Source organism: Salmo trutta, unplaced genomic scaffold (genome assembly GCF_901001165.1).
Source record: "Salmo trutta unplaced genomic scaffold, fSalTru1.1, whole genome shotgun sequence".
In the NCBI taxonomy this organism is placed as follows: domain Eukaryota; kingdom Metazoa; phylum Chordata; class Actinopteri; order Salmoniformes; family Salmonidae; genus Salmo; species Salmo trutta.
The window spans coordinates 33,891-53,890 of NW_021822963.1; the positions used below are offsets into that span (position 1 = coordinate 33,891).

Sequence of the window (20,000 nt, forward strand, 5' to 3'; positions counted from 1 at the left end):
CTCAAAAGTTTCAAAAGAATAAAGACGTTTCAAATGTCATATTATGTCTATATACAGTGTTGTAACGATGCGCAAATAGTTACATTAAAGTAGAAAACGGAACAGAGCCCCAGGACCAGCTTGCTTAGAGGACTCTTCTCCAGCTTCATCTCCCTGTCGGGGATGGCTTTGTTATGGAAGGTTTGGGAATCACTTCCTTTTAGGTGGTTGTAGAATTGAACGGCTCTTTTCTGCATTATTTGGTGTTTGTGTCACGGTTGTCGTCGGTGATGGAGGACCAAAACGCAGCAGGTATGTGTATGCTCATCTTGATGATTATTTATTTTCAAAATGAATACCAAAATAACAAAACACGAAAATGAACGATCGAACAACAACAGTCTGGTAAGGCACAAGGCTAAACACAGAACAATCACCCAAGAATCACAAACACAAACACACCCCAATATATGGGACTCTCAATCAAAGGCAAAGAGAAAACACCTGCCTTCAATTGAGAGTCCCAACCCCAATTAATCACCCATAGACATACACTCACTAGATTCCACATAGACATACATAAACCTAGACCATAAACCAAAACCCCGGAAATACTAAATCAAACACCCTATTAACAAAACACACCACCCTGAACTACATAAAACAAATACCCTCTGCCACGTCCTGACCAAACTACAAAACAATTAACCTTATACTGGCCAGGACGTGACAGTTTGTCCCATTTTGTGAATTCTTGGTTGGTGAGCTGACCCCAGACCTCACAACCATAAAGGGTATTGGGTTCTATAACTGATTTAAGCATTTTTATCCAGATCCTAATTGGTATGTCAAATTTTATGTTCCTTTTGATGGCGTAGAAGACCCTTCTTGCCTTGTCTCTCAGATCATTCACAGCTTTGTGGTAGTTACCTGTGGCGCTGATGTTTAGGCCAAGATAGATTTAGTTTTGTGTGCTCTAGGGCAATGTTGTCTAGATGGAATTTGTATTTGTGGTCCTGGCAACTGGGCCTTTTTTGGATCACCATTATCACTATTTAGTCTTACTGAGATTTACTGTCAGGGCTCAGGCCTGACAGAATCTGTGCAGAAGATCTAGATGCTGCTGTTGCCTCCTTGGTTGGGGACAGAAGCACCTGATCATCAGCAAACAGTAGACATTTGACTTCAGATTCTAGTAGGGTGAGGCAGGGTGCTGTCGACTGTTCTAGTGCCATCGCCAATTCGTTGATATATATGTTGAAGAGGGTGGGACTCAGGCTGCATCCCTGTCTCACTCCACGGCCCTGTGGAAAGAAATGTGTTTTTTTGTTGCTATTTTACCCACACATGTACACACACACTTGTTTGTGCACATGGATTTTAAAATGTTGTATGTTTTTCCCTCATCACTGCTTTCCAACAATTTGTACAGCAGACTCTCATGCCAAATTGAGTCAAAAGATTTTTTGAAATCAACAAAGCATAAGAGTACTTTGCCTTTGTTTTGTTTGTTTGCCAATTAGGTTGTGCAGGGTGAATACGTGGTCTGTCATACGGTAATTTTGTAAAAAGGCAATTTGACATTTGCTCAGTTCATTGTTTTCACTGAGGAAATGTACGAGTCTGCTGCTAATGATAATGCAGAGGATTTTCCCAAGGTTGCAGTTGACACATATGCCACGGTAGTTATTGGGGTCAAACTTGTCTCAACTTTTGTGGATTGTTGTGATCAGTCCTTGGTTCCAAATATTGGGGATGATGCCAGAACTGGGATGATGTTAAAGAGTTTAATTATAGCCAGTTGGAATTTGTGGTCTGTATATTTTAGGAGACAATCAACACCACAGGCCTTTTTGGATTGGAGGGTTTGTATTTTGTCCTGTGGTTCATTCAATGTAATTGGAGAACCCATTCTGTTCTGGTAGTCTTTAATAGTTGATCCTAAGATTTGCATTTGATCATGTTTTTGCTGTTTGTTCTTTGTTTTAGAGCAAAAAAGATTGAAAAGTGGTTTATCCATACATCACTGTGTCTCGCCCTGACCTGAGAGAGTAGTTTTTCTCTGTTTGGTTAGGTCAGGATGTGACATGGGGTGGGCATTCTATGTGTTGTATGTCTATGTTGTTTTTGTATTTCTTTGTTGGGCCGTGTATGGTTCCTAATCAGAGGCAGCTGTCTATCGTTGTCTCTGATTATGAATCATACTTAGGCAGCCTGTTCCCCACCTGTGTTTGTGGGTTATTGTTATTTCTGTGTGTGTACGGCACAGTGCGTTACGTTTCTTGCTGCCTACCTGTTTATTGTTTTGGTTTCGGTTTCCCTCAATAAAGATGTGGAATTACCGGCACGCTGCGCCTTGGCTCCTTTATGACAGGGAATTTGAAGATTCAGAACGTGACAGAATAACATTTTACATTTAGTCATTTTTAGCAGACACTCTTATCCAGAGCGACTTACAGTAGTAAATGCATACATTTCATACATTTTTTTTTCTTCCACCACAAGAAGGCCAAGCAGCGTGTGCTGACTGGGAGGATGAGCTGGACTGGGGAGAATCAACGACAGAAGCCCAAGAGGCAGCGCCCCAAACATTTTTTTGGGGGGCACACGGGGAGATTGGCGAGGTCGGGGTTGACACCTGAGCCAACTCCCCGTGCTTACCGTGGGGAGCGAGTGACAAAGCAAGCACCGTATTATGCGGTGATACGCAATGTGTCGCCGGTGCGTACTCACAGCCCGGTGCGCTCGGTGCAAGCTCCTCACAGTTGCCGTGCTAGAGTTGTCCGTCAGCCAGGAAGAAGTGTGCCAGCTCAGCGTGTCTGGTCTCCAGTGCGTCTCTACGGCCCAGGTTATAATGCGCCTGCTCTACACATGGTACCCCCCGTTCACCAGCGCAGCACAGTTCATCCTGTGCCAGTGCCCCGCCCTTGCTGAGCTACAGTGACCATCCAGCCAGGACGGGGTGTGCCAGCTCTGAGCTCCAGACCTCCAGAGCGCCTCCAGGGCCCAGTGTGCCCTGTGCCTGCTCTGTGCACCCAGTCTCCTGTACGTCTCCCAAGTCTGGTGAGACCGGTTCCAGCTCCCCGTAGGAAGCCTCCAGTGATAATCCATGGCCCGGAGCCTCCAGTGATGATCCATGGCACAAAGCCTCCAGTGATGATCCATGGCGCGGAACCAGTAGTGATGATCCATGGCACGGAGCCTGCAGCGAAGGTCCCCAGTCCGGAACCTACAGAGACGCTCCCCAGTCCGGAGCCTCCAGAGACACTCCCCAGTCTGGAGCCTCCAGCGACGCTCCTCAGTCCGGAGCCTCCAGCGACGCTCCTCAGCCCGGAGCCTCCAGCGATGCTCCCCAGTCTGGAGCCTCCAGCCCGCTCCTCAGCCCGTTTCCCTCAATAAAGATGTGGAATTACTGGCACGCTGCGCCTTGGCTCCTTTATGACAGGGAATTTGAAGATTCAGAAGATTCAGAACGTGACACTCTGTTTGGATAGGTAACTCTGTTTAGATAGGTAACTCTTCATGCTGTTGTTTGTTTATGTGTTCCAATTTTAGTTACATTGAGCTGATTTCTGATGTTCTGTTCCTTTTTCCGTAGTGTATTTCTGTATTGTTATAATAATTCACCATAGTGAAGGCGTAGACCCAGGTTTTCCGGGTCTCTATGTTTTTGGTTGGACAGGTTTCTCAATTTCTTTCTTAGATTTTTGCATTCTTCATCAAACCATTAGTCATTGTTGTTTTCTTAGGTTATCTTCTTGAAATGTTTTGATTTGATAGGGAAGCGGAGAGGTCAAATATGCTGTTTAGGTTTTCTACTACCAAGTTTACACCTCCATTATAACAGTGAAACGTTTTGTCCATGAAGTTGTCTAGAAGGAATTTGTTGATGCCTAATTGTTTTTTGGTAGGTTGTCTTCACGAATTTCCTTCAATCAACAGCATTTCTTAATATTATGCAGTTCCTTTTGCTTTGATGCTTCATGATTGAGTATTGCTTTGTTTAAGTAGACTGTGATTTTGCTGTGATCTGATAGGGGTGTCAGGTGGCTGAATGTGAACGCTCTGAGAGACTCTTGGTTGAGGTCAATGATAAAGTAATCTACAGTACTTTATTCAATTTCAATTTAAGGGGCTATATTGGCATGGGAAACACATGTTTACATTGCCAAAGCAAGTGAAATAGATAATAAATAAAAGTAAAATAAACAACAAAAAATGTACAGTAAACATTACACTTACATAAGTTCCAAAAGAATGAAGGCACTACTGCCAAGGGATGAGCTGTAGGTGTACCTACCGTAAGAGTCCACTGGAAGCCTACCATTAACTATGTACATACCCAGGGTGTAGGTGTACCTACCGTAAGAGTCCACTGGAAGCCTACCATTAACTATGTACATACCCAGGGTGTAGGTGTACCTACCGTAAGAGTCCACTGGAAGCCTACCATTAACTATGTTCATACCCAGGGTGTAGGTGTACCTACCGTAAGAGTCCACTGGAAGCCTACCATTAACTATGTACATACCCAGGGTGTAGGTGTACCTACCGTAAGAGTCCACTGGAAGCCTACCATTAACTATGTACATACCCAGGGTGTAGGTGTACCTACCGTAAGAGTCTACTGGAAGCCTACCATTAACTATGTACATACCCAGGGTGTAGGTGTACCTACCGTAAGAGTCCACTGGAAGCCTACCATTAACTATGTACATACCCAGGGTGTAGGTGTACCTACCGTAAGAGTCCACTGGAAGCCTACCATTAACTATGTACATACCCAGGGTGTAGGTGTACCTACCGTAAGAGTCCACTGGAAGCCTACCATTAACTATGTACATACCCAGGGTGTAGGTGTACCTACCGTAAGAGTCCACTGGAAGCCTACCATTAACTATGTACATACCCAGGGTGTAGGTGTACCTACCGTAAGAGTCCACTGGAAGCCTACCATTAACTATGTACATACCCAGGGTGTAAGTGTACCTACCGTAAGAGTCCACTGGAAGCCTACCATTAACTATGTACATACCCAGGGTGTAGTTGTACCTACCGTAAGAGTCCACTGGAAGCCTACCATTAACTATGTACATACCCAGGGTGTAGGTGTACCTACCGTAAGAGTCCACTGGAAGCCTACCATTAACTATGTACATACCCAGGGTGTAGGTGTACCTACCGTAAGAGTCCACTGGAAGCCTACCATTAACTATGTACATACCCAGGGTGCGACAGAGCTGCACGAGGTGTGACCCGTTTTTGTTGGTTGTTTGGTCATAGTTGTGTCTAGGGGGTCATGCTCTCTTTCTCTCTCTCTCTTTCTGCCACTTTCCCTCTGTCACTCTCTCTCTTTAATTCTCCCTCTAACTCTCTCTCTCCCACTCTCTTTCTCTAACCCTCTCTCTGTCTCTCTCCCTCTCTCTGCCTCTCCCTTTCTCTCTCTCTCCCTCTCCCTTTCTCTCTCTCTCCCTCTCCCTTTCTCTCTCCCTCTCTCTTTCTCTAACTCTCTGTAACTCTTACTCTCTGTAATTGTCTGTAACTCTCTGTAACTCTCTAACTCTCTGTAACTCTAACTCTAACTCTGTAACTCTGTAACTCTCTCTAACTGTAACTCTCTCTAACTCTAACTCTGTAACTCCCTGTAACTTTCTGTAACTCTCTCTACCTCTGTAACTCTCTGTAACACTCTGTAACTCTCTGTAACACTCTGTAACTCTCTGTAACTCTCTGTAACTCTCTCTAACTCTGTAACTCTCTGTAGCATTCTGTAACTCTCTGTAACACTCTGTAACACTCTGTAACTCTCTGTAACTCTATGTAACTCTCTCTAACTCTGTAACTCTCTGTAACGCTCTGTAACTCTCTGTAACACTCTGTAACACTCTGTAACTCTCTCTAACTATCTGTAAATCTAACTCTCTGTAACTCTCTGTGACTCTCTCTAACTGTAACTCTCTCTAACTCTATCTAACTCTAACTCTCTGTAGCTCTCTGTAACTTTCTGTAACTCTAACGCTGTAACTCTCTGTAACTCTGTAAGTCTCTCTAACTCTCTGTAACTCTCTGTAACTCTCTGTAACTTTGTAACTCTCTGTAACTCTGTAACTCTCTTTAACTCTCTGTAACTCTATCTAACTCTGTAACTCTGTAACTCTCTGTAACTCTAACTCTCTCTGACTCTACCACATCATGTTGTTAGTGCTAGGTCTGGTTCACAGCCAGTCAGTGCAGTCGGTGCAGTCAGTGCAGTCAGTGCAGTCAGCGCAGTCATTCAGTCAGTCAGTGCAGTAAGTCAGTGAGGTCAGTCAGTCAGTGCAGTAAGTCAGTCAGTCAGTGCAGTCAGTCAATGCAGTAAGTCTGTCAGTCAGTCTGTCTGTCTGTCAGTCAGTCAGTAAGTCAGTGCAGTAAGTCAGTGCGGTCAGTCAGTCAGTCAGTGAGTCAGTCAGTCAGTCAGTCAGTCAGACCCCCTCCCTGCTAATCATTCACCACCAGTACTGATCAAAGAGACTAGAATGGAATAAAATGAACCAGGGAATCAGCTGTCCGGTTCAATAACAACGCAGGGAATCAGCTGTCCGGTTCAATAACAACTCAGGGAATCAGCTGTCCGGTTCAATAACAACGCAGGGAATCAGCTGTCCGGTTCAATAACAACTCAGGGAATCAGCTGTCCGGTTCAATAACAACGCAGGGAATCAGCTGTCCGGTTCAATAACAACGCAGGGAATCAGCTGTCCGGTTCAATAACAACGCAGGGAATCAGCTGTCCGGTTCAATAACAACGCAGGGAATCAGCTGTCCGGTTCAATAACAACTCAGGGAATCAGCTGTCCGGTTCAATAACAACGCAGGGAATCAGCTGTCCGGTTCAATAACAACGCAGGGAATCAGCTGTCCGGTTCAATAACAACTCAGGGAATCAGCTGTCCGGTTCAATAACAACTCAGGGAATCAGCTGTCCGGTTCAATAACAACGCAGGGAATCAGCTGTCCGGTTCAATAACAACGCAGGGAATCAGCTGTCCGGTTCAATAACAACGCAGGGAATCAGCTGTCCGGTTCAATAACAACTCAGGGAATCAGCTGTCCGGTTCAATAACAACGCAGGGAATCAGCTGTCCGGTTCAATAACAACGCAGGGAATCAGCTGTCCGGTTCAATAACAACTCAGGGAATCAGCTGTCCGGTTCAATAACAACTCAGGGAATCAGCTGTCCGGTTCAATAACAACGCAGGGAATCAGCTGTCCGGTTCAATAACAACGCAGGGAATCAGCTGTCCGGTTCAATAACAACGCAGGGAATCAGCTGTCCGGTTCAATAACAACGCAGGGAATCAGCTGTCCGGTTCAATAACAACGCAGGGAATCAGCTGTCCGGTTCAATAACAACTCAGGGAATCAGCTGTCCGGTTCAATAACAACGCAGGGAATCAGCTGTCCGGTTCAATAACAACGCAGGGAATCAGCTGTCCGGTTCAATAACAACTCAGGGAATCAGCTGTCCGGTTCAATAACAACTCAGGGAATCAGCTGTCCGGTTCAATAACAACGCAGGGAATCAGCTGTCCGGTTCAATAACAACGCAGGGAATCAGCTGTCCGGTTCAATAACAACGCAGGGAATCAGCTGTCCGGTTCAATAACAACGCAGGGAATCAGCTGTCCGGTTCAATAACAACGCAGGGAATCAGCTGTCCGGTTCAATAACAACGCAGGGAATCAGCTGTCCGGTTCAATAACAACGCAGGGAATCAGCTGTCCGGTTCAATAACAACGCAGGGAATCAGCTGTCCGCATCAATAACAACGCAGGGAATCAGCTGTCCGGTTCAATAACAACGCAGGGATGCAGCTGTCCGGTTCAATAACAACGCAGGGAATCAGCTGTCCGGTTCAATAACAACGCAGGGAATCAGCTGTCCGGTTCAATAACAACGCAGGGAATCAGCTGTCCGGTTCAATAACAATGCAGGGAATCAGCTGTCCGGTTCAATAACAACGCAGGGAATCAGCTGTCCGGTTCAATAACAACGCAGGGAATCAGCTGTCCGGTTCCATAACAACGCAGGGAATCAGCTGTCCGGTTCAATAACAACGCAGGGATCAGCTGTCCGGTTCAATAACAACGCAGGGAATCAGCTGTCCGGTTCAATAACAACGCAGGGAATCAGCTGTCCGGTTTCAATAACAACGCAGGGAATCAGCTGTCCGGTTCAATAACAACGCAGGGAATCAGCTGTCCGGTTCAATAACAACGCAGGGAATCAGCTGTCCGGTTCAATAACAACGCAGGGAATCAGCTGTCCGGTCAATAACAACGCAGGGAATCAGCTGTCCGGTTCAATAACAACGCAGGGATCAGCTGTCCGGTTCAATAACAACGCAGGGAATCAGCTGTCCGGTTCAATAACAACGCAGGGAATCAGCTGTCCGGTTCAATAACAACGCAGGGAATCAGCTGTCCGGTTCAATAACAACGCAGGGAATCAGCTGTCCGGTTCAATAACAACGCAGGGAATCAGCTGTCCGGTTCAATAACAACGCAGGGAATCAGCTGTCCGGTTCAATAACAACGCAGGGAATCAGCTGTCCGGTTCAATAACAACGCAGGGAATCAGCTGTCCGGTTCAATAACAACGCAGGGAATCAGCTGTCCGGTTCAATAACAACGCAGGGAATCAGCTGTCCGGTTCAATAACAACGCAGGGAATCAGCTGTCCGGTTCAATAACAACAGATCAGCTGTTAGGAACGTCAGCTGTCCGGTTCAATAACAACGCAGGGAATCAGCTGTCCGGTTCAATAACAACGCAGGGAATCAGCTGTCCGGTTCAATAACAACGCAGGGAATCAGCTGTCCGGTTCAATAACAACGCAGGGAATCAGCTGTCCGGTTCAATAACAACGCAGGGAATCAGCTGTCCGGTTCAATAACAACGCAGGGAATCAGCTGTCCGGTTCAATAACAACGCAGGGAATCAGCTGTCCGCATTCAATAACAACGCAGGGAATCAGCTGTCCGGTTCAATAACAACGCAGGGAATCAGCTGTCCGGTTCAATAACAACGCAGGGGAATCAGCTGTCCGGTTCAATAACAACGCAGGGAATCAGCTGTCCGGTTCAATAACAACGCAGGGAATCAGCTGTCCGGTTCAATAACACGCAGGGAATCAGCTGTCCGGTTTCAATAACAACGCAGGGAATCAGCTGTCCGGTTCAATAACAACGCAGGGAATCAGCTGTCCGGTTCAATAACAACGCAGGGAATCAGCTGTCCGGTTCAATAACAACGCAGGGAATCAGCTGTCCGGTTCAATAACAACGCAGGGAATCAGCTGTCCGCATCAATAACAACGCAGGGAATCAGCTGTCCGGTTCAATAACAACGCAGGGAATCAGCTGTCCGGTTCAATAACAACGCAGGGAATCAGCTGTCCGGTTCAATAACAACGCAGGGAATCAGCTGTCCGGTTCAATAACAACGCAGGGAATCAGCTGTCCGGTTCAATAACAACGCAGGGAATCAGCTGTCCGGTTCAATAACAACGCAGGGAATCAGCTGTCCGGTTCAATAACAACGCAGGGAATCAGCTGTCCGGTTCAATAACAACGCAGGGAATCAGCTGTCCGGTTCAATAACAACGCAGGGAATCAGCTGTCCGGTTCAATAACAACGCAGGGAATCAGCTGTCCGGTTCAATAACAACGCAGGGAATCAGCTGTCCGGTTCAATAACAACGCAGGGAATCAGCTGTCCGGTTCAATAACAACGCAGGGAATCAGCTGTCCGGTTCAATAACAACGCAGGGAATCAGCTAGCACCCCTCAAATCGCAAAGTACGGAATGTTTATCCCTCCAATAGCAACACACAGAACCAGCTCCACTCCAATAGCACTGCATAGCAACACACACAGACAGAAACTTCTCATTGGGAAGCTTTATTAACCAGGCCAATTAAATGACAAGGACACAGCCAGCCAGCCAGTCTCAGAGGATTTAACTCTACACATCATTTAACATGAATGGCCCTCTGTCTGGAGAGCCTGGAGTTATGGAGTGAATAACCTACAGTACAGACAGTGGATGCATCCCAAATGGCATTCCCTATGGGCCTTGGTCAAACGTAGTGCACTATAAAGGGAATAGGGTGCCAATAGGGAAGTAACCAGTGTTAATGTGATGCCACTCCTGAGGAATCGTGGGTCTAACAGTGGCTGTTTAGTGACTCCTATCAGTCAAAGGGTTGGACTCTGTCCACAGACGATGCAATCGCCATCGCACTGCACACTGCCCTATCCCATCTGGACAAGAGGAATACCTATGTAAGAATGATGTTCATTGATTATAGCGCAGCATTCAACACCATAGTACCCTGCAAGCTCATTATTAAGGTCGAGGCCCTAGGTCTGAACCCCACCCTGTGCAACTGGGTCCTAGACTTCCTGACAGGCCACCCCCAGGTGGTGAAGGTAGGAAACAACACCTCCACTTCGCTGATCCTCAACACTGGGGCCCCACAAGGGTGCGTGCTCAGCCCCTCCTGTACTCCCTGTTCACCCACGACTGCGTGGCCACGCACGCCTCCAACTCAATCATCAAGTTTGCAGACAACACAACAGTAGTGTCGTGTCTTTGGCATCATTAAAACTGAATACATATTTATCAAATAACTCTCTGTAATTATTATTACGAGATTAAACTGATTAATCATGTAACTGTAATTAACTAGGAGGTCGGGGCACCAAGGAAAATATTCAGATTACAAAGTTATAATTTTCCTAATATAACTTTCAGATATTATAATATCTCATCTATTAGTCTTCTGATTAATGACGTATTAGTTACCTCATGTCAGTCTCATTCCAAACGTCGTAAATTGTTGGTTATCTGCACGAACCCAGTCTTCACTACGAGTCATCCATACATCAATTGTCTTAAAATCATTTATTTACTAACTAAGTCATTCACAGAAATGCATAACAAACAGTAGATATCATTACAAGAAATGATAGAGGAATGTGCCCTAGTGGGCTAAACCGGCATGGCGGCTTGTTAGACAAAAGGGGAGTGGGGGAGGCTGAGAAGACACTACAGAGTCGATAATTATAACAATTGAAATGTTAATCCTTTGCACATGAACGCTCACTCATTCAGGAATAATTGCTATCAATATATATATTTACGCTCAGTGTGTTGTCGGGATCTTTCTTGAAAAGTTTGTTTCTGTTGGAGAGTTTTTCCTCGCTCTCTCTCTCTCTCTCTCTCTCTCGTGGTTAGGATGGGTAGTTCAGAGTGACATTCATTCATGTCGTTATAGGACAGATGTTTCGTCGGTCTTCGCGTTCAATGATACCAAATTCCTAGCTGCAGACTAGTAATTAATATCAAAGACTTGTTCTTATTCTGTCGGTATCGATAGTCTAAGAGTTTAACCACGTGGTATGGTTAAAGTTCAGAAAGAGGAATGCATGGTCTCCAACCTTTAGCCATCTCGTAATTGAGGTCAGCTCGGTCTGGTGATAGAAAACCAGGGTGGGGGTTTTATTCGGCACAGAGAAAAAGGCTGTGTCCCTGGGGCGTGCCAAGGACTTAGTTAAGACTCCAAAGGGAATTGGAGTTTCCTTCATTAATTTTGGAAATGACTATTGTAGTTGGAAACGGCAGATTTTTAATGGAATATCTACATAGGCATACAGAGGCCCATTATCAGCAACCATCACTCCTGTGTTCCAGAGGCATGTTGTGTTAGCTATCATTTTAAAAGGCTAATTGACGTTTGGAAAACCCTTTGCAATTATGTTAGCACAGCTGAAAACTTGTACAGATTAAAGAAGCAATTAAACTGGCCTTCTTTAGACTAGTTGAGTATCTGGAGCATCAGCATTAGTGGGTCTGATTACAGGCTCAAAATGGCCAGAAACATAGATCTTTCTTATGAAACTCGTCAGTCTATTCTTGTTCTGAGAAATGAAGGCTATTCCAGGCGAGAAAATGCCAAGAAACTGAAGATCCCGCACAACGCTGTGTACTACTCCCTTCACAGAACAGCGCAAACTGGCTCTAAACAGAATAGAAAGAGGAGTGGGAGGCCCCGGTGCACAACTGAGCAAGAGGACAAGTACATTAGAGTGTCTAGTTTGAGAAACAGACGCCTCACAAGTCCTCACCAGGCAGCTTCATTAATTAGTACCTGCAAAACACCAGTCTCAACTTCAACAGTGAAGAGGCGACTCCGGGATGCTGGCCTTGTCCAATGTCTGGGTTCTTTTGCCCATCTTAATCTTTTATTTTTATTGGCCAGTCTGAGATATGGCTTTTTACAACACATGCTAATGTAAAAAGCTGGTTTTTGATATAAATATGAACTTGATTGAACAAAACATGCATGTATTGTATAACATAATGTCCTAGGAGTGTCATCTGATGAAGATCATCAAAGGTTAATGCTGCATTTAGCTGTGGTTTTGTTTTTTGTGACATATATGCTTGCTTTGAAAATGGCTGTGTGATTTATCTTTGGCAGGGTACTCTCCTAACATAATCTAATGTTTTGCTTTCGCTGTAAAGCCTTTTTGAAATCGGACAGTGTGGTTAGATTAACGAGAGTCTTATCTTTAAAATGGTGTAAAATAGTTGATTGTTTGAGAAAATTGAATTGTGGTATTTTAGTGGTATTTTAGTTGGTTTTGTATTTCACGCGGTGCGATGCAGTTGGCTAGGGCTTCCGCAGGCGGAACGGGGATCCGCTAGCGGAACGTCTGTGTCACGTCCTGACCAGCAGATGGAGCTAGTGTTTTAGTTTTGGGGTCAGGACGTGGCATGTTTGTGTTGGGAATGTTTGTGTGGATGATTGGGACTTCCAATTGAAGGCAGGTGTGTATAGTTGCCTTTGATTGGAAGTCCTATATAGGTGTGTGTGTTTTTTCTTTGGGGTTGTGGGTGGTTGTTTTTGCACTGCGTTTATAGCCTGCAGAACTGTCACTGTTGTCACTTTTTTTGTGTTGTTAAGTGGATGATTTACTCCTTATTTTTAATTAAAAGATGAGTATTCACATACCTGCTGCGCCTTGGTCCATTCATGAAGACAGACGTGACAGAACCACCCACCTACACAGGACCAAGCAGTGGAAGAAGGCTGGCGAGGACTGGGAGACCCCCAATAATTTTTTAGGGGGGGGCACAAGGGCTGTGTGACGGGGCAGGAGCTGCCCGCCAGTCAACAGTCGCCAGAGCTGCCCGCCAGTCAACAGTCGTCAGAGTTGACCGCCAGTCAACAGTCGTCAGAGCTGCCCGCCAGTCAACAGTCGTCAGAGCTGCCCGCCAGTCAACCATCACCAGAGCTGCCCGCCAGTCAACCATCACCAGAGCTACCCGCCAGTCAACAGTCGTCGGAGCTGCCCGCCAGTCAACAGTCGTCGGAGCTGCCCGCCAGTCAACAGTCACCAGAGCTGCCCGCCAGTCAACAGTCGCCGGAGTGGCCAGACTGCGCTGAACTGCCGGAGTGGCCAGACTGCGCTGAACTGCCGGAGTGGCCAGACTGCGATGAACTGCCGGAGTGGCCAGACTGCCCTGAACTGCCGGAGTGGCCAGACTGCCCTGAACTGCCGGAGCTGCCAGACTGCCCAGACTGTCCCGAGCTGCCAGACTGCCCAGACTGTCCCGAGCTGCTAGACTGCCCAGACTGTCCCGAGCTGCCAGACTGCCCAGACTGTCCCGAGCTGCCAGACTGCCCAGACTGCCCCGAGCTGCCAGACTGCCCAGACTGCCCCGAGCTGCCAGACTGCCCCGACAGCCAGGAACGGCCTGCACCTGAGCCACCTCCAGGATAGGTGGGTTGGGGAGGGAGGGTGTAGCACAGTGCCGTCGGTGACGGCAGCCACCCTCCCTTCCCTCCCTTATTGTTTAGGGGTTATTGTTTATGGGTTTTTTGTTGGTGTTTTTCTGTTGGTAGGTGCATTCCGGGGACTGCACCTTGAGGGGGGGGTACTGTCATGTCCTGACCAGCAGATGGAGCTAGTGTTTTAGTTTTGGGGTCAGGACGTGGCATGTTTGTGTTGGGAATGTTTGTGTGGATGATTGGGACTTCCAATTGAAGGCAGGTGTGTATAGTTGCCTTTGATTGGAAGTCCTATATAGGTGTGTGTGTGTTTTTCTTTGGGGTTGTGGGTGGTTGTTTTTGCACTGTGTTTATAGCCTGCAGAACTGTCACTGTTGTCAGTTTTTTTGTGTTGTTAAGTGGATGCTTTACTCCTTATTTTTAATTAAAAGATGAGTATTCACATACCTGCTGCGCCTTGGTCCATTCATGAAGACAGACGTGACAGTCTGTCCATAAGAGGTTAACAATGTCTACACTGTATTTCTGATCAATTTGACGTTATTTTAATGCACAAAAAAATTGTGATTTTCTTTAAAAAAACAAGGACATTTCTAAGTGACCCCAAGCCTTTGAACGGTAGTGTATATATTGTATGTATTGTATTCTATTCTACTGTATTTTAGTCAATGCCACTCCGACGTTGCTCGTCCTAATATTTATAATTTCTTAATTCCATTATTTTCCTTTTAGATGTGTGTGTATTGTTGTGTATTGTTAGATATTGCTCCACTGTCGGAGCTAGGAACACAAGTATTCCGCTACACCCCCAATACCATCTGCTAAATATGTGTATGTGACCAATACAATTAGATTTTATTTGATTTGCCCTGAGGCCAAATTACCCGAAGTGTGAATAACCACTGGCACTGCTCAGGTTATATCCATTAGCTACCCACCTCATCGCCAAAATAGTCCTCAATCATTTTCAATGATGACCCTTTTGACTGGCAGAGAAGTCTGGTTCACTTACCCCAGCACTTTTAGCTTGCAGTCATTCATAAGTACAATGGAGAGAGAGAGTGAGAGAGTGAGAGAGAGAGAGAGAGAGAGAGAGAGAGAGAGAGAGAGAGAGAGAGAGAGAGAGAGAGGGAGAAGGTGACAGAGACAGAGACAGAGCATGAGAGGGCAAGGAGAGAGCAAGCCAGATGACAGTAGGAGAGGACACGCAACTGTTAAGGGACATTAGCTGTTAGCCCCTTGATGTATAGTTATATATATTTTATTTTAACAGGGAGTCCAAGGTCTCTTTCACAGCTGACCCTTATATACACATCAATACACATCAATACACCTCAATATACACTAAAAACATCACTATTCACATCAATACACATCAATACACCTAAATATACACTATTCACATCAACGTTCACATCAATACACCTCAATATACACTAAACACATCACTAAACACATCACTATTCACATCAATGTTCACATCAATACACCTCAATATACACTAAACACATCAACGTTCACATCAATGTTCACATCAATAAACCTCAATATACACTAAACACATCACTAAACGCATCACTATTGACATCACTATTTACATCAATACACCTCAATGTACACTATTCACATTAACGTTCACATCAATGTTCACATCAATAAACCTCAATATACACTAAACACATCACTAAACACATCACTATTCACATCAATGTTCACATCAATACACCTCAATATACAGTAAACACATCAATGTTCACATCACTATTCACATCAATAGTCCTCAATATACACTAAACACATCACTAGTCACATCAATGTTCACTTCAATACACCTCAATATACACTATTCACATCACTATTCACATCATTATTCACATCAATACTCCTCAATATACACTAAACACATCATTATTCACATCAATACTCCTCAATATACACTAAACACATCACTATTCACATCAATACTCCTCAATATACACTAAACACATCACTATTCACATCATTATTCACATCAATGTTCACATCACTATTCACATCAATGTTCACATCAATACATGAAAAGCAAAACACAATCATAGAAAACAAACATATTTTTCAGTAAAAAGGTCCTCCTTTTGATTACTTATTTCAGTGACTTACTCCAGTTACTTACTTTTGTTTAAAGGTAACCTTTAACTTGGCAAGTCAGTTAAGAACAAATCCTTATTTACAATGACGGCCTACCGGGGAACAGCGGGTTAACTGCCTTGTTAAGGGGCTGAACGACAGATTTTTACCTTGTCAGCTCGGGAATTCGATCCAGCAACCTTTCAGTTACTGGCCCAACGCTCTAACCACTTAATTCAGTTACTTACTTCAGTTACTTGTTCTGTAACTTACTTCGGTTACTTACTTCAGGTACTTCAGTTACAGGTAGTTACTTACTTCAGTTACTAGTAGTTACTTACTTCAGTTACAGGTAGTTACTTACTTCAGTTACTTACTTCAGTTACTTGCTTCAGTTACTTCTGTTACTTACTTCTGTTACTAGTAGTTACTTACTTCAGTTACTAGTAGTTACTTACTTCAGGTACTTACTTCTGTTACTAGTAGTTACTTACTTCAGTTACTTACTTCAGTTACTTACTTCTATAACTTACTTCAGTTACTAGTAGTTACTTAATTCAGGTACTTACTTGAGTTAAAGGTAGTTACTTACTTCAGTTACTTACTTCAGTTACTTACTTCTGTTACTTACTTCTGTTACTTACTTAAATTACTAGTAGTTACTTACTTCAGTTCTTTACTTCAGTTACTTCAGTTACTTATTTCTGTTACTTACTTAAGTTACTTACTTAAATTACTAGTAGTTACTTACTTCAGTTACTTACTTCAGTTACTTACTTCTGTTACTTACTTCTGTTACTTACTTAAATTACTAGTAGTTACTTACTTCAGTTCTTTACTTCAGTTACTTCAGTTACTTATTTCTGTTACTTGCAGTTACTTACTTCAGTTACTTACTCCAGTTACTTACTTCAGTTACTGGTGGTTACTTACTTCAGTTACTGGTAGTTACTTACATCAGTTACTTACTTCAGTTACTTACTTCAGTTACTTACTTCAGTTACTTACTTCAGTTACTTACTCAGTTACTAGTAGTTACTTACTTCAGTTACTTACTTCAGTTATTTACTTCAGTTATTTACTTCTGTAAGTTACTTCTGTTACTTACTTCAGTTACTTCAGTTACTTACGTCTGTTACTAGTAGATACTTACTTCAGTTACTTACATACACGAAGGGAAAATTTTCGGTTTCTGTTTTATAAAATGTTCAATTTTGGTCATTTTTCACCTGTCCCGGAAAATACCACCAGAGGGCGAATGGAATCATATTGCAAATGAACAAAACATCACCAATCACGACGTGGCCTTTTCTCCTAAACGGAAAAGACTTTAAAGACGAAACTTGGTGAGCATAGGTTTGGAATAATGGGCAGTTGGCCCCAAACAAGATGGAGTTGAGGCCTCAACGCTTTTTGAGTTAAGGCCATTTTTCTGGGATTCAAGGTCAAAAACAAAAATAGAGCTCTAATTTGACCGCTTCACGTCAAAGTATCTGAACCTACTGTGTCAGGAAAAAAATAACCAAACATTTATCTATCGTAATTTAAGAGAAATCGTACAATGTACAATTGCTGCTGTTCAAAAAAATGTTACACAAAAAAGTTACAAAAAAGTTACACATCCAGTTGCAGCGTGTTCAGATGAATCCGTTAAGGCGGGTTTCAGAGCTCTGTGAGATCTCTGTGATTTTCTGAATTAAGTTCAAATATCCTCTGTTTTGTTCGTGCGTTCAAGACACTATCCGAATCGTATAGAAGGGTGACGAGCACGACGCATTTCGTGACCAAAAAAATCTAAATATTCCATTACCGTACTTTGAAGCATGTCAACCGCTGTTTAAAATCAATTTTTATGCAATTTTTCTCGTAAAAGAGCGATAATATTCCGACCGGCAAAGCCTGTTTACATTCAACGAGAGAGAAAGTAAAAGCATGGGATCCCCTCGTGCACGAGCCTTAGTCTGATGGCCCTCTGATCGGCCACTATCCAAACGCGCTAATGTGTTTCAGCCTGGGGCTGGAATCACATCATTCAGCTTTTTCCCGCCTTCTGAGAGCCTATGGGAGCCGTAGGAAGTGTCACATTACAGCAAAGATCCTCAGTCTTCAATAAACAGAGGCAAGAAGCTCAAGGAATGGTCAGACAGGCCACTTCCTGTAAGGAATCTTCTCAGGTTTTTGCCTGCCATATGAGTTCTGTTATACTCACAGACACCATTCAAACAGTTTTAGAAACTTTAGGGTGTTTTCTATCCAAAGCCAATAATTATATGCATATTCTAGTTACTGGGTAGGAGTAGTAACCAGATTAAATCGGGTACGTTTTAAATCGGGTACGAAGAACAGCAAAGGTAATCAAAGGTAATAGTAATTCTGAGTTTACTGAGCCCCGATGTTGTTGGGTGTCTGAATAGCTAGCCTTGATGTCTGAGCTATGTACTCAGAATATTGCAAAATGTGATTTTGCCGAAAAGCTATTTTAAAATCTGACATAACGATTGCATAAAGGAGTTCTGTATCTATAATTCTTAAAATAATTGTTATGTATTTTGTCAATGTTTATCGTGAGTAATTTAGTAAATTCACCGGAAGTTTTTGGTGGGTATGCTAGTTCTGAGCATCACACGCTAATGTAAAAAGCTGGTTTTTGATATAAATATGAACTTGATTGAACAAAACATGCATGTATTGTATAACATAATGTCCTAGGAGTGTCATCTGATGAAGATCATCAAAGGTTAGTGCTGCATTTCGCTGTGGTTTGGGTTTATGTGACATATATGCTTGCTTGGAAAATGGCTGTGTGATTATTTGTGTCTATGTACTCTCCTAACATAATCTAATGTTTTGCTTTCGCTGTAAAGCCTTTTTGAAATCGGACAATGTGGTTAGATTAATGAGAGTCTTATCTTAAAAATGATGTAAAATAGTTGATTGTTTGAGAAAATGTAATTGTAGTATTTTAATTGGTTTTGTATTTTGCGCCGTGCGATGCCATTGGCTGTTGGCTAGGCGCTAGCGGAACGTCTGTCATCAACAGGTTAACATAAGACTATATATCATTTGGGCAGTATAAATGCCATTTGGACATGGTTCACCGACTTTTGGGTTTGGAAACCGACTTCCTTTGATCGTACATGGCAAATGGACAAACATCTTGATTTGGCACATTCAATACTTTCATATTGCATTTGGACATTTCTTATGGCATTTGGCCCAAAAAAAGTAAAAAAAGTGACTTTTGACTTTGACTTTGGACTTCCTATGAAATCATATTGCAAATGGACAAAAGAAATGCTTTATGGACAAGTAAAAAAAATAATTATGTCAATAAAATATGACAAAAGTATGTTCTTACAGTTCTTATACATGTGTAATTGACCCCAAAAAATTAAAGAATTTCAAAAACGGTCCAGAAAGCACTTTTTTAAGGGGGTGATAAGTTTTCAGGAAAAAAAATATTTTAAAAATTTTACTCTTGGATCTTGACTTGTGCTACATTTGCAATAACAAAAAGTTACAGTGGAGCGCACTCGCCATCTATTGGATTTTTGCTGTGTGACACTTGGCATTTGCCATATGACATTTGCAATATGTTTTGAATGAAACGGCATCCAAATGAGTGGTATTGTACATCTTGTATTTGTTTCATACGGTGCCAATATGTTCCCATTCATTTTTGTCCATTTCATGGGGGTCTTCCCTTACTTCTGTAACTTACTTCAGTTACTCAGCTACTAGTAGTTACTTAATTCAGTTACTAGTAGTTACTTACTTCAGTTACTTACTTCAGTTATTTACTTCAGTTACTAGTAGTTAGTTCAGTTACTAGTACATACTTACTTCAGGTACTTACTTCAGTTACTTACTTCTGTAACTTAGTTCAGTTTCTTACTTCAGTTTCTATTAGTTACTTACTTCAGTTACTTTGTTCAGTTACTTACTTCTGTAACTTAGATCAGTTACTTACTTCTGTTACTTTTTTCAGTTACTTACTTCAGTTTCTAGTAGTTACTTACTTCAATTACTTACTTCAGTTACTTACTTCAGTTACTTACTTCAGTTACTTACTTCT

The 20,000-nt window shown here is 43.2% G+C and overlaps 1 protein-coding gene across 1 annotated transcript in view; it reads left to right on the forward strand.

Moving 5' to 3' along the window:
- Positions 1–20,000, forward strand: part of LOC115187809 (protein sidekick-2-like) — a gene marked incomplete at both ends in the record, with an annotated part of 49,131 nt that overhangs the window by 4,275 nt on the left and 24,856 nt on the right. The gene's annotated exons all lie outside the window — the stretch shown is intronic.